The 12,703-nt window shown below is 44.1% G+C and overlaps 1 protein-coding gene across 2 annotated transcripts in view; it reads right to left on the reverse strand.

Annotated features, from left to right (window-relative positions):
- Nucleotides 1-4,611, reverse strand: part of Otud7b (OTU deubiquitinase 7B) — a 59,105-nt gene extending 54,494 nt beyond the window's left edge. The window contains exons 1-2 of one of the 2 annotated variants that reach the window (XM_040752208.1): nt 4,474-4,611; nt 533-590 (exon numbers count right to left, since the gene is read on the reverse strand). The gene's annotated coding sequence lies outside the window, so the exon portion shown is untranslated. The remainder of the gene's footprint in view (nt 1-532; nt 591-4,473) is intronic. The other variant, XM_040752207.1, reaches the window with a different exon arrangement.
- Nucleotides 4,612-12,703: the final 8,092 nt, after the last annotated feature.

A 12,703-nucleotide genomic window follows, 5' to 3' on the forward strand; every position in this document is an offset into this window, starting at 1 on the left:
TCTTAGGCATGAGGGATGTAGCCTGAGAGGCCACATTCAACCTTCACAGATTTTGAAATTAGCCTACATTAAGATACTTAGTATAGTCTAGTTTTAATTACCCATAAATGAACTATTAATTTTGTGGATTTCTAAAGCTATATATTTAAGCCAAAATTAATTGTACTTCATCATTCTTAGTCTTTTCTTTGCTACATAGTAATATAGGCTTAGAAATGTAAATTCAATTTCAGTATAACCTCCAAAATAAGTCTGGCTTTAAAAATAATGGGTTTTGTTTTTTTGAGACAGGGTTTTTTTGGTAGTCTTGGCTGTCCTAGAACTAGCTCTGTAGAACAGGCTGGCCTTGAACTTACAGAGATCTACTTGCCTCTGTCTCCAAAGAACTAAGATTAAAGGCATGTGCCACCACTGCCAAGCAAAATAATGCATTTTTAAAATAATAAATTTGTTCATGAAGTGTTGAATTCTTATGCCAGCACTCTCTACATTAACAGAGCTAAATGCCCTTGAAACATAATGTTATCCTTACCACAAGCTTTTGAGCAGAACCCCGCCATAGTCTTGCGATTTCTCCACAGGCTGGTGCACTGAGACAGGGACAAGCAGAGCTCAGACAGCAACATATGCAAATACAAAAACTTCTATAAGAATCTTTCATCTGCTGGCTATATCTCTTTGGGTCAGGATGGTACAGAAAAGAAGCAGAAGAGTCACAATGTACCGGCTCCTGCCTGACTCCTTGTCCCTGAGACCAAAGGGCTCAATATTTCTCATTAAATCCATCCTTTGTTCAAGGCCCTACAATGACTCTATTGACCCTTCAATCCACATCCAACAGTCTGCCTCTGAGTGCCTTCCACCCTCTTACTCCCCATGACCTGACCAACCCACATTCTCACCAGTCACTCTCACACATAACTTAGTCATTCATACATACCATCATTGCACATTGTATATTCTATACTTTATTTGGAAAATGCTTTTGTTGGGTTTTTGAGACTGGGTTTCACGTATCCCAGGTTGGGCCTGAATTCACTACATAGCCAAGGAAAGGTACCCATAAACCTACTTCTGATCCTCCTGCCTCCACCTCCCAGGTGTAGGGATTACATATGTACATTACCACATCCAATCTGTGCAGTGCTGGGAACAGAAACTAGGGAACCCTTGCATGCTAAGGATCCCCAACCCCTCAGAAAATCTTTTCTTTTTATCTCTAACACAGAAAACATTTTTCATTTTCAATGTAAATACTTATAGGTAATGACATGGGCAAGGTCATATCATAAAGAGAAGAACCAAAGTCCATCTAATTTCATAGTCCATAGTTCTATATGACTAATCTATAATCCCCCAAGTCTGTTTCAAAACAAACATCCCTTTGCTTAATCTCATTAATTCCTTGTTACTTCAAGTCTTCTCCAGTCCATATACATGCCAGTGTAACACATTAAGCATTCTAAAGCCTCTCCCCATTTCTACGTCACCACCCTCCTTTGCTCTGCTCCTTGTCTCACATGCTCCCACTCCAACCCTAACCCCCACTCCAAGGGAAAAGACATCTGTTTTACATCTTTCTATATCCCCAAAGGCTGCCACTGGAGCTTGGAGGTTGCTTTATCCATAGGAGTGTTCAATTGTTATTCAGCAAGGACTTTTTAAGTCCTCTCTTCTATTTTCTTAAAAAGCCAATCAAATTCAGGAGTTCATGATAAAAATGCACTGCACAAAATTTTAATCGTCTGAATCTATTGGGCACTACTAAGACTCTAGTCACTATTCCATATAGGAAACATACCACGGAAATAAGTGTGTTCGATGGTAAGAGGGACACTTACCTACACTCGCGCGCACGTACACTCACACACTCTCTCTCTCTCTCTCTCTCTCTCTCTCAGTCTCAGCCAGCACTGTTAGAATACTTGAGGCATTTGGGAGCTCAGAAACTTTAACAAGCAATACAATGCTCCCATAACAATGTAATACTAAATTGCTCCATCATAGCTAACCTTAATGTTTATAATGTATCTCAAATTTCAAAAAAAAAGCCCTTTAAGAACTGACAAACAGTGGTAGATCTAGTGGGCTGCTTGTTCTACATTCATTCCTAGGGTTATACAAACTCTTCAATCCCCACCCTGTGGAATATATACAGTTCAACAAAAGGAAGTTAGATATAAATAGAAATTACCCATATGTCATAACTACTATTGTCACCAGTCAACTCACACGGATTAAAACAACTATTAAAAGTCTAGACTCAAAAAAGATATATGTGATTTTAGACTGTTTGAGATATTTTTCCACTAATGGGTCGAAGGAGAGGGGAGAAGAAAAGAGAGATAAAGCAATTATTACTTCAAGAACATTTCCAAGTTACTGACATAACTCCACATCTAACAATGAGCATCCATCTCTAGTCACCTGGCCTCATACCCAACACTTCAAAATCCACTGCTGGTCATCCTGCCGCATACAACATACCAGCCTTTTTTCTTTGGCAAAGTTTTACTTTTTTTCCTCCACAGAAGTCCCTGGTACTAAATGAAAGGAATAAGACAAATCAGACTACCAAAAATAAATAAATAAATCAGTAGTAGTTTGGAAACAGTCTTCCACCTTTACTTCCTGCTTGAATGTATAATGCCCAAAGCAGATATCTTTTCAATTCTAAATTATTCAAGTTAATGGATAATGATTGGCAGAAGGTGCTGATAACTCAAAATGTGGGGGGAAATGGAAAAAATCTATTTTGGTTTGGGAATTTATGTTTTCAGCATATTTACCTTCTCAATTATTCGTAGCATGAGCTAATATTTGTCTTCGTGTTCAATCCCTAAGTACACAGAAACTGGCCTGTGTTAGGAAGGCACTCTGAAGACACCAGTTCACTAGTGAAGTTAGAACAGACTGCTATTCAGCCCTGTCTGTACGAGAGGAACAGCCAATTTCTTTCATCTTACAGTTCTGGTCAGCCTTCAAAATATCAATAGACTAGCACAGCAGGTTAGTAAACTTAAAAGACCTGCTTGAAAACAAAGGACATAATTAATTTCTCACTGTTTACCTAGAAAGTGTTCATTTGTAAGTTACCTAGGGCCAACATTTAACTCCAAGTCTGATTCTCCCTGGCAGACTTCTCCATCCCTTCAGGAACAGAACCTCATTTACTAAGAAACACGTTTTCTAAATGTCTTTTTAGCTATGCAATGGAGAAGGTAAGATGAAATTAGCTGTTCTTTTGGATTCATCTTCTCATCACCACTACTCCCCCCTGCCTTCCCACCTGAAATGGGCTTTGAGAGACAAAGGGATCCAGCCTCCTCAAAGACCTAAATATAGAGTAGGAAAAGTCAAAGACTGACAAAATTACCAGCTTCTAGTTTCCTAAATAAAACATCTACTGTAGTACTCACAAAAACATAAGGAAAGCAAAAGTCAAAGTCAATGAGTTAGCTCTTGGCTTCTGCAGTCATGAAAATTCCCTAAGGAAAAAAAATGGGGGGCAAGCCTCTTAGATCAAATATCACCAGTCCTATTCTTTCAACTTCCCCAATTTTACATGTGCCTTTTGCCCAGAAAAGACACCTCGGTTAGAGAGACTCTATCACCAGGGAGGAGAGACAGACTCTGAGGGCTGGTCCTTGTGAGCCGACGAGCTAAAAATACGCCGGCCCAGTAAACAAATCCCATTCCATCTCGACAGGAGCCACACCGTTAACCTAGTAATTATGAGAAGAGTGAGATCACGCAGCCCCCGGCTTACTCATCATCAGCTTCTAAAGTTTCCATCGGCTCAGAGCAACTTTTTTTCTAAAGTCCATAAGCCTGCCCCAGAATTTCCTCACCTACAGTCACACAGTCTCTCTCAGTCTCTCAGTCTCTCTCTCTCTCTCTCTCTCTCTCTCTCTCTCTCTCTCTCTCTCTCTCTCTCTCTCTCTCTCTCTCTCTCTCTCCCTCCCTCTCTCTCTCTTGCTCTCTCCCTCTCTCTCTCTCTTCCCCCTCCCCTCCCCACCCCTTCCATCATTACTGGACGCACCTCAGTTTGGCTATGGATAAGGAGAACAAACTTGTCTTTTCATTTTACTTTTATAGTGACTTTAAAAGAACTTTATCCTACTGGGGTGAGGGGGCCGGAGGCTGCATCTTGACCACCCTAAAACTCCGCCATCCCGCCCCCAAAGTCTAGCTGACCAGAGGGGACCTTCCAAACTGCCCAGCACAGCTCGGGAAAGGACTGGAACCGCCGGGCAGGGCTGGGAGCGCGGGACGCAGGTGAAAGATTGGCATGAAGGGGAAGGTGGGGACCAAGCAGGGAGCGGCGAGGCGAGGAGCGGGTGCTCAAGGGAGATGGCTTGTCTGGTCAGAAAGAGGGAGCAGTGGAGCTCGGAGGCGCGGAGTTTGGGGCGCTGGAGAGGCAGGAGGGGCGGGGGAGGACGGGGAGGGTGTCAGGGCTGGGGGCTCCGTTACCCTCGCGACTCTCAGGGCAAGGCTCTAGGCCGGGGCGGAGCGCGGGGCCCGGCCGCCTCTCCTCATTCCTCGGCAGTGACCCCGGGGTCCGAGCGGCCCCTCCCCCGACGACGATGGAGGCGGAGGCGGACACTGCGACCGCGACTGTTGCTCTCCACAGGAACTGGAGCTGGAGCCAAGCCGGGACTGACCGAAGCTGGCCTCTTCCCAGTGGCTTTCCGCCGGCTCCACACCGGGTCACCACTCCGACTCCAGTGGCTGGTTCAGGATCGGTGGCTTTCGGCCGTCCGGCCGGAAACAAGCGCCCGTTTCCGGCCGGAGCGGGTTGGCGGTGACACCCTAGCCGCCCCCGGGCCTCCTCCCGCCCTGCGCGGCCGGCCCCGCCCCGTCCCGCCCAGCCCCGCCCCGCAGCAGCCCCGCCCTCAGGGCCGTTCTGGGGCTGCGGCCGGTTTGGCGCTTGCCCGGCGCGTGACCCCGCGCGTTCTTGGCTCGCGTCCCCCAGCCCCCGGGCTGAAACAGTTTTGAGCCGGAGCTCGGAGCTCGGCTGGACTCTTTAAGACTTTGGAGCCGCCTCAGTTGGCGCCAGCACTTTAGGAAGAAATAGAAACGGGCAGAGTAGTTCTCGAAAGGTGAGAAGGATGAAAATATTTGAGAAGAGGTTTGAAATTCTAGTTACTCCACGCAGTCCTTCTGGACCGACCAGAGGAAAATGAACATCGCTTCTTACAAACCAGCCCCGCCCAGTTATGCATTCCACTTGTTCCTTAACTCTTGACGTGAACATACCCTTTTCTGTATTTACTTGCATAACAATGACACCCTAATGACATCTTCGCCACAGACTTAGCATAGTCAGTGAAAGTTATGTAGTACTTTTGACTGCTAATATGCTTTTACAACATTGCAGCATAATTCAACATCAGTGTTTAATGAAGCCCTACCATGTAAAGGCACTGCACTCCATAATACAATACTGGAAATAGAAAAGTCAAAAGTCATAAATCCCAAGCACTAATGATCTTACATTTAGACTTAATAAAATGCATTAAAGTACTTTGATATAAGACAAAACAAACATATGTGCCTTGTAGGTTACAGTGAGCTGTGCCTAGGAGAGCACAAACAAGCCTCGTTGGTAAAAGAATATGGACTTCTTCCGGAAGAAGCACTTTACTGCAAACAGAAAATGGGGCCAGCCTCTGCTATACTCTAACCAGAAGAATCCCAAGTTTTAGTTCAGACACCTGACATTGTGGTGCTCACCCAGTCCACCTATTCAAAGCAGTGTTTATTGTCAAAATTATGATGTAAAAACACAGAACGCAGTCAGCTTTTCATTTCCCTCACTCGGGGCTTTTGGTTTCTAAAAGGGAGGGAGGGAGAGAGCTCAGAATCCCCCAGAGTAGGAAATGGACACCTGAAACAGGAAGCCTGCTGGACATCTGTATCTCTTGAAGGATACCATTAAGTTTAGAGCTGAAGGGTTAGGGCTGGACCTAAGGCTATGTGTACATACCTCAACCAAGCAGAGTGAGGTGCCTTGCATGTAACATACCAGAATTTACCATGCAACTTAGCAAGCAGAGACATTTGGCCAGAGCTTAAAAGATTCAGGGACTGCAGATTGTGACCACTGTTGAGTGACAAATTAGATATTGTCACTTCTTTTGATCCTAATTGAATTCCTCCATAGATCATACTAGACCTTGATAAGTAAGTCTGAGGTGGGAAGGCAGAACTATGCAAAACCAAAAGCTGTTTTCCCCAAGGCCTCCAGGACCAACTGGTGCTCATGTCTTGACTATGTCCGTCATACTTAGCACTCCCACAGACTCTTTAGGACCAGGGATGCAGCTCAAAGGCTCTCTCCACCTTGAATACAAGGCAGACTTTTTCTTTTGGCCGTGATCACAAAAAAGTGGGCCAAGTTGCTGGTCAAAGCCATGTAAGTGAGCGTACATAGTAGGCCTGCCTGGAAATGTAGGGTCAGGAAGTGATGGGTTTGCAGTTGCTTTGTGCCTGTTTCTTGCTCTGACCATCCATCAGTCATTGTTGTTTGTGCAATTGCTCAATGGGCTGCTTGTCTTTGGCAAGCTCAGTCTGTGTGGGTAGCAGTGTGGTCAGCTGGGCTGGCAGCCAGGCCACCTGGGTTCTGGTCCCAGCTCAGCCAGCCCTAATCCATTAAGTGACTCCCTTCCCGTTTCTATGCCGTCAGTTTCTTTGCCTATAAACTAGGAGCCTCTTCTCTGGGGGTGTGCAGCCATTCTGTCTGTCACTGCATCTGATGCTCAGAAGCAATGATCATCTCGTAGTCAAGAGTCACAGCAGGCTGACCACAGCTGGGTCTCCCTTTTTTCTACTAGAGGTAGAAGGGTAAGGAAAGGATGGAAAGGCATCGGAGAAAACCTCACCAGTGTGCACAAGGCCACACCCCTCATCTGCTACTCAGTCCAATGTTCTTTTCCACCCTAACAACTGTTTTTGTTTCCTCATCCTAACGATTGTAAGCTTCTAGAAGCTCCCCGCACTTTAGCTTGCATTTCACGGGAGCTCCTCAAAGGGGACCCAGCAGCTGGCCTATGGGTGTGCTGCAAGGCAACTATTCAGAGAAAGCTGTTTTGCAGCTAACCAGGAAGAAAAAGGAGAAATTATTTGCATTCATATGTTTTTGTGGTAGAAAAGAAAACCAAACTGAAATAACTTCCTCTCTACCACCACAACTATAATTTAGACCAGTGGTTCCAGGGTGCTGTTAAAACTATGTACTGTACGTCCTTAGGAATGTCAGGCTAACTCAGAATTCTTGGGGCTGGAGACTATATATATTAAATCCAGGGCTTTATCTAAGTTAAAGCCATTCCTGCCCTCTGATCCAGAAATTCTATTCCTAGGTATTTACCTACTAAAAAAGAAAATATATGTCTACAAAAAGCTTATGTGTGAATGTTCACAACAACTTCACTTTTGACAGCCGCCCAATGGAAATCTTTCAAAGACCATGATTAAAAAAAAAAGATGGACATCTATATTGTCTACCACATAATTTAAATATATATGTATATATATTTATACATACATACTACCTTAAAGCACATAATATATGGTTAAACTCAAAATCTTTTTTTAAGATTTATCTTATTTTATGCATTTGAGTATTTTGCCTGCATGTATGTGCACCATGTTTGTGCAGTGCCCATGGAGGCCAGAAGGAGGATGTCAGATCTCCTGGAACTGGAGTTACAGATGGTTGTGAGCCACCTAATGCTAGAAACTGAACCTGGATCCCCTCCAAGTGCTGTTAACCACTGATCCATTTCTCCGGCCCTTCAGAAACTTTTGACTACTGATCTTTGCTCAATTATAGAACCCTTGTCTAAGAGCCATAAGGCCCCGGATTTGACACTCAGCACTGCCTGTGGGCACACACATACGACACATACGGGCACACACATACGGGCACACACATACGGGCACACACACACACACAAATAATTTGCTGAGGAAGAGAAGTCATTTATACGAAGTTCAAATTCCTGGACAGGAAGAAATATACAATAGAAGATATCAGTCAAGGCACCTATTAATGGAGAAGAAAATTAAATACAGAAGGACACAAGAGGCTTTTCTAAAGTGATAGAATATGATGTTTGTATGTCACATTGGAGTTTTTTGTTTTTTGTTTTTTGTTTTTTTTTTTTTGGTTTTTCGAGACAGGGTTTCTCTGTATTGTTTTGGAGACTGTCCTGGAACTCACTCTGTAGACCAGGCTGGCCTCGAACTCACAGAGATCCGCCTGCCTCTGCCTCCTGAGTGCTGGGATTAAAGGCGTGCGCCACCACCGCCCGGCCACATTGGAGTTTTTATCTTAATTTTGTTATGATTTTACAAAAATGAGTATATTCCCTACATGTGTATCTCATGAGCCTATTTCCCACGGAGTCCAGAAGAGGTCATTATATCACCTAGAACTGGAGTTATAAATGGTTGAGAGCCACCATAGATGCTGGGAACTGAACCTGGGTCCTCTGGAAGAGCAGCCAGTGCTCTTAAGTGCTGAACCATTGCTCCAGCCCCATGTATGTCACATTGTATGCTTGAGATTGCTATAGGTGAATTTTGTTACTGGTGAAAAAGGAAAGAAGGAGAGAAAATCTACGGTTCCTTCTTAATACTTAAAGAGGTTATAGCTTTATAATTATTTGTAAATTTTCTGATATTCACTTTACCCATTACATTCTAAATATCCATGAGGTAAACTCACCATTTTTATGTATAATAACTACCACAATATTTGGTCTATGATGGGCATTCATTCAATATTAGTTGAATTTGGTAGCAAATTGGCCATTGAGAACCATTGCTTTGGTCACTTGTCATTGTAAAAGTGTAACAGGGGCCAGGTATTGTGGTTTATGACCAAATCCTAGTACTTAGGAGGCCAAGGAAGAAGGATTTCAAGTTCAAGGCCAGCCTGAACTACAAAGCAAGACCCTCTTCTTGTCGTCATCGTCACCATCGTCATCAAGTACTATTCAGCTTTCCTCCCAGACCATCTGTCTGTTTATTTGCCATTGCTGGATCATACCTCATAATGTGCTCCAATGATCGCTCTTTCCCAAGGCAGTACAGACGCACGGCAAGAGAGTTATTCTTGGTTGTCAGCTTGCTACACCTGGGAGAAAGGGAGTCTCAAATGGATATTTGTCTCCATCAGTTGGGCTAACAGCGAGTATGTCTTTGGAGTGGGTGTTTTGTGCTTGCTTGCTTGTCACTGCTAGCTGATGGAGGAGGGCCTAGCCCACTGTGGGTGGGCTATCCTCTGCAGGTGGGCCTGGGCTGTATAAGGAAGCTAGCTGAGTGGAAACAAGAACCAGGCCAGTAAGCAGCATCCTCCGTAGTCTGCTTCAGTTCCTGCCTCCAGGCTCCTGCTTGAGTGCCCTGACTTTTCTTGAAAACAGGCTGTAGCCTATCTGCTAAAATAAAGTCTTTTGAGGTTGTTATTGGTCATGGTGTTTATCATGGTAACAGAAAGCAAACCAGGACTCTAAATCAATGTCCATCTCCTTCCTCTTTGCTTAAAGAACCTCGGTTACATTCAATAGCAAACCTTCTCTGTGTGGCTCTGAAGTTCCAGTGAGGTGGGTGTGGGAGATACAGGTGAAACTGTGATGATCGTGAAACTGCATTACTCTTTCCCGGCAAAGAGATCTGCTGGAGGCTTTGGGAGGCACGGGGGTCTCTGTTCTTACAGAGACAAGAAGAAATAAATAAGAAAGAGCTTTTTCCTGCTGTTTGAATGTTGGTTATGAACTGTTGTGCTGGTTGGAAGACTAGCTGATATCTGGAAGATAGCAGAGGAAAAACAAAAGAATCTGGAACTTTAGCAAATGACTACCGGAAGCTATTGTTACGTGAGCTAATACATCTTACTTATTGTTTAAGACATTTGAATTAAATTTTCTATGACATATAACCAAAGCATCTCAACTAAGCAAACAGCATTAGTTCCCTGATATCGTAAAGAAATACAAGATTCCTTAGTCTCCTTGATAAGCTCCTACACAGCCTGACCTCAGTCTGGTTCTAGCTCCAGAATTCAGCAGCGTATTAATTTCCACCTCTACCTCTGTGTTCTACTGTCTTTGCCACCCATGGCGTGCTAGTATTAACAACTAGCTCTCCAGAGGGGAAAGTCTGTGGTTGGCAGCGCAGAACAGTTTCCATGATGCACTTATGCACTGATGATTTCCTACTATAATGCAATTTGACTGAATAAGGAGGTGGGAAAAGAGCTTGATGTGACCTCAGCACAATACTGTGTAACTAGCAACTTCCTCCTCTATCGTTAACGTGTTCTCTCTATGTAGAGCTCAAGGTGTAAACTCTGGCACTCCCATTAAAGGGCTGTATGTAAAGCTTCAAACTATAAATGTCTTCACCCACCAATTGGAATTTGACAATTGCCTTTAACTGTTCATTTCCACGAGTGTTTGTTTATAATTGACTACCTAATTGACTTTTTATTAAAAAAAGGAGTAAATAATATACCAAGAGAAGAGTTTGGCAGTGAACCAGTGAGAGGCACTAAATTACCTTTGTGTACTTCTGAAGACTTCCTAGGATTAGGCAATAGGAGAATCCCTAAGAAGAACATCTCTGCCCTTCGAGGGACCAAGATGAACTGGAGGTACTTTATTGCAAATAAGACTTATTAGCTGCCAATTACTGCAAGTACAATCCCTGGGTGAGCTGTGACAGGGACATTAACTGACAAGCCCTTGGTCAGGTTGGGTGTGTTCTTATTCTGGTCCTGACCAATCCCCTGAGGATATCAGAATGGCTTAAGACCAGAAGAGGTTGGTAGAAAAGGGAAGGCAGTTCCTTAGGCTGTGGGGAGAGTAAGTGCTACCTTACCGGATTGGAATGCCAACCAGGTGGGTCAGCTCCAGCTCCACTGCAGGTGACACACCCCCAGGCTTGGAGGAAACAATTAAGTCTGCTACCACAATAGCCTTGACATGAGGAGAGGCCCAGGAATGGAATGACTAACTGCTCCCTGACTAGTCAGTACTGGGAAGCAAGCCAAATTCAAGCACATTCAGGAGGGTAGAAGACAGGTGAGTGCAGCAAGCTCTGATGACTCTTTCCCGGTGGTACTTGCTTGAGGCCCCTGCTAATGTTCTTTTTTTTTTTCTTTTAAATGTCATTAATGGCTGGTGCTAAACTACTGCATACTAAGAATACTTTCCCAAATTATAAATGAGTCCTTATTTTCTGCCCAGGATCTATGTCTAGTTGGCATCTACTAGACTTTCTCAGTGATGTGTTATTGATGGCGGCTTTCTGGGTTGATCTACTGAAGCATCATCATGACTATCCCCAAGCTGCTGGTGGTCTGTGGAGAAGCCTGCAGAGCATTACAAAACTCAGAGAGAAGTAAGAAGTGGAGGTTGACTTCTTAGCTGGGGAAAAAAAAGGAAAAAGATAGGGATCTGAACAATAAAAATATTATTATTTAGGTAAAATCCTGAGGCCAGAAGAAACTAATGGAATAAAACCAACAGCTAGAGAAGGCTCCACAGGTAGAAGAACACAAGGGATATATAAGATCTGAGCACAGTCTGATGAGAAAGTAATGACCATCATGAAAGAGAAGACTGTAGAAGGAGGTCCCCAGTGCTAGTCAGGAGTGCCAGCCTTACATCTGTGGGCTCACTGCCTCCAAGGAGTGTCGTCCTCCTCCTCCCTGGGCCACAAGGTCACACAAGAATGACAGCTCTACTTTTGCTGCCAATAAATGATGCTGAACCAAGCATTGGCCTATTTACCCCTTTGTCTAAGCCCTGTCCATGAACAATAACTACTCAACAAAATGCAAATTAATATACTATATTTGAATCTTGCTGCTATTTCCTGTGTCTACCATATGTACAACAGGCAAAGACTCAATCACAACTTTCACAGAGCTTTCATGAACAAATCAGAAGGTAGAGGTCCAAATTTTTTAAAAGATTTATATATTTATTATGTATACAATGTTCTGTCTGCATGTATACCTACATGCCAGAAGAGAAGACACCAGGTCTTATTACGGATGGTTGTGAGCCATAATGTGGTTGTTGGGACTTGAACTCAGGACCTCTGGAAGAGCAGCCTGTACTCTTAACCATTGAGCCATCTCTCCAGCCCCCAAATTTCTTTTCTCCTTGACATACGTCCTTCATCTTATCTGGGTGCAGGGGAATGAACCATCACATGGTGTGGATTGTACAGGGACAACGCAGCCTTTGACTGTAGATGTTTGTTCTGCCTTTGCTGCCCACCCAATCCCTTGGACGTGACTTCCAGCTTTCCATGAGGCTTTCCATTTGATCCTGAGTCTCTTTTTCCTCTCTCTATTCAGGCAACTGGAACCTGTTGTATGCCCTTGAGCCATAAACAGCTTCTAAGACTTAGCAAGAGAATACAGCGGTTAATCTTGAGTGATGCACAGCCCATCAGGGTGACTATGCTCAGCCTACCACTCCTGCAGGGTCCCCAGCACACGCATACACATCTGCAATTGTGTAACACTGCACACAGTTGGTGCCTGTGTCCCTGCTTCAGATTAGCATCCTGCTTTCAGGGTTTGAATCTATTTTCAATGCCTCTGCTTTGAGCCCTTGCATCAATTCTTTCCCTACAATTCTCATTGTCATTGTCCTAGCTCTCACTACCTCTGACCTTCCTG

This window comes from Mesocricetus auratus, unplaced genomic scaffold, assembly GCF_017639785.1.
Source record: "Mesocricetus auratus isolate SY011 unplaced genomic scaffold, BCM_Maur_2.0 Super-Scaffold_100009, whole genome shotgun sequence".
Classification (NCBI taxonomy): Eukaryota; Metazoa; Chordata; class Mammalia; order Rodentia; family Cricetidae; genus Mesocricetus; species Mesocricetus auratus.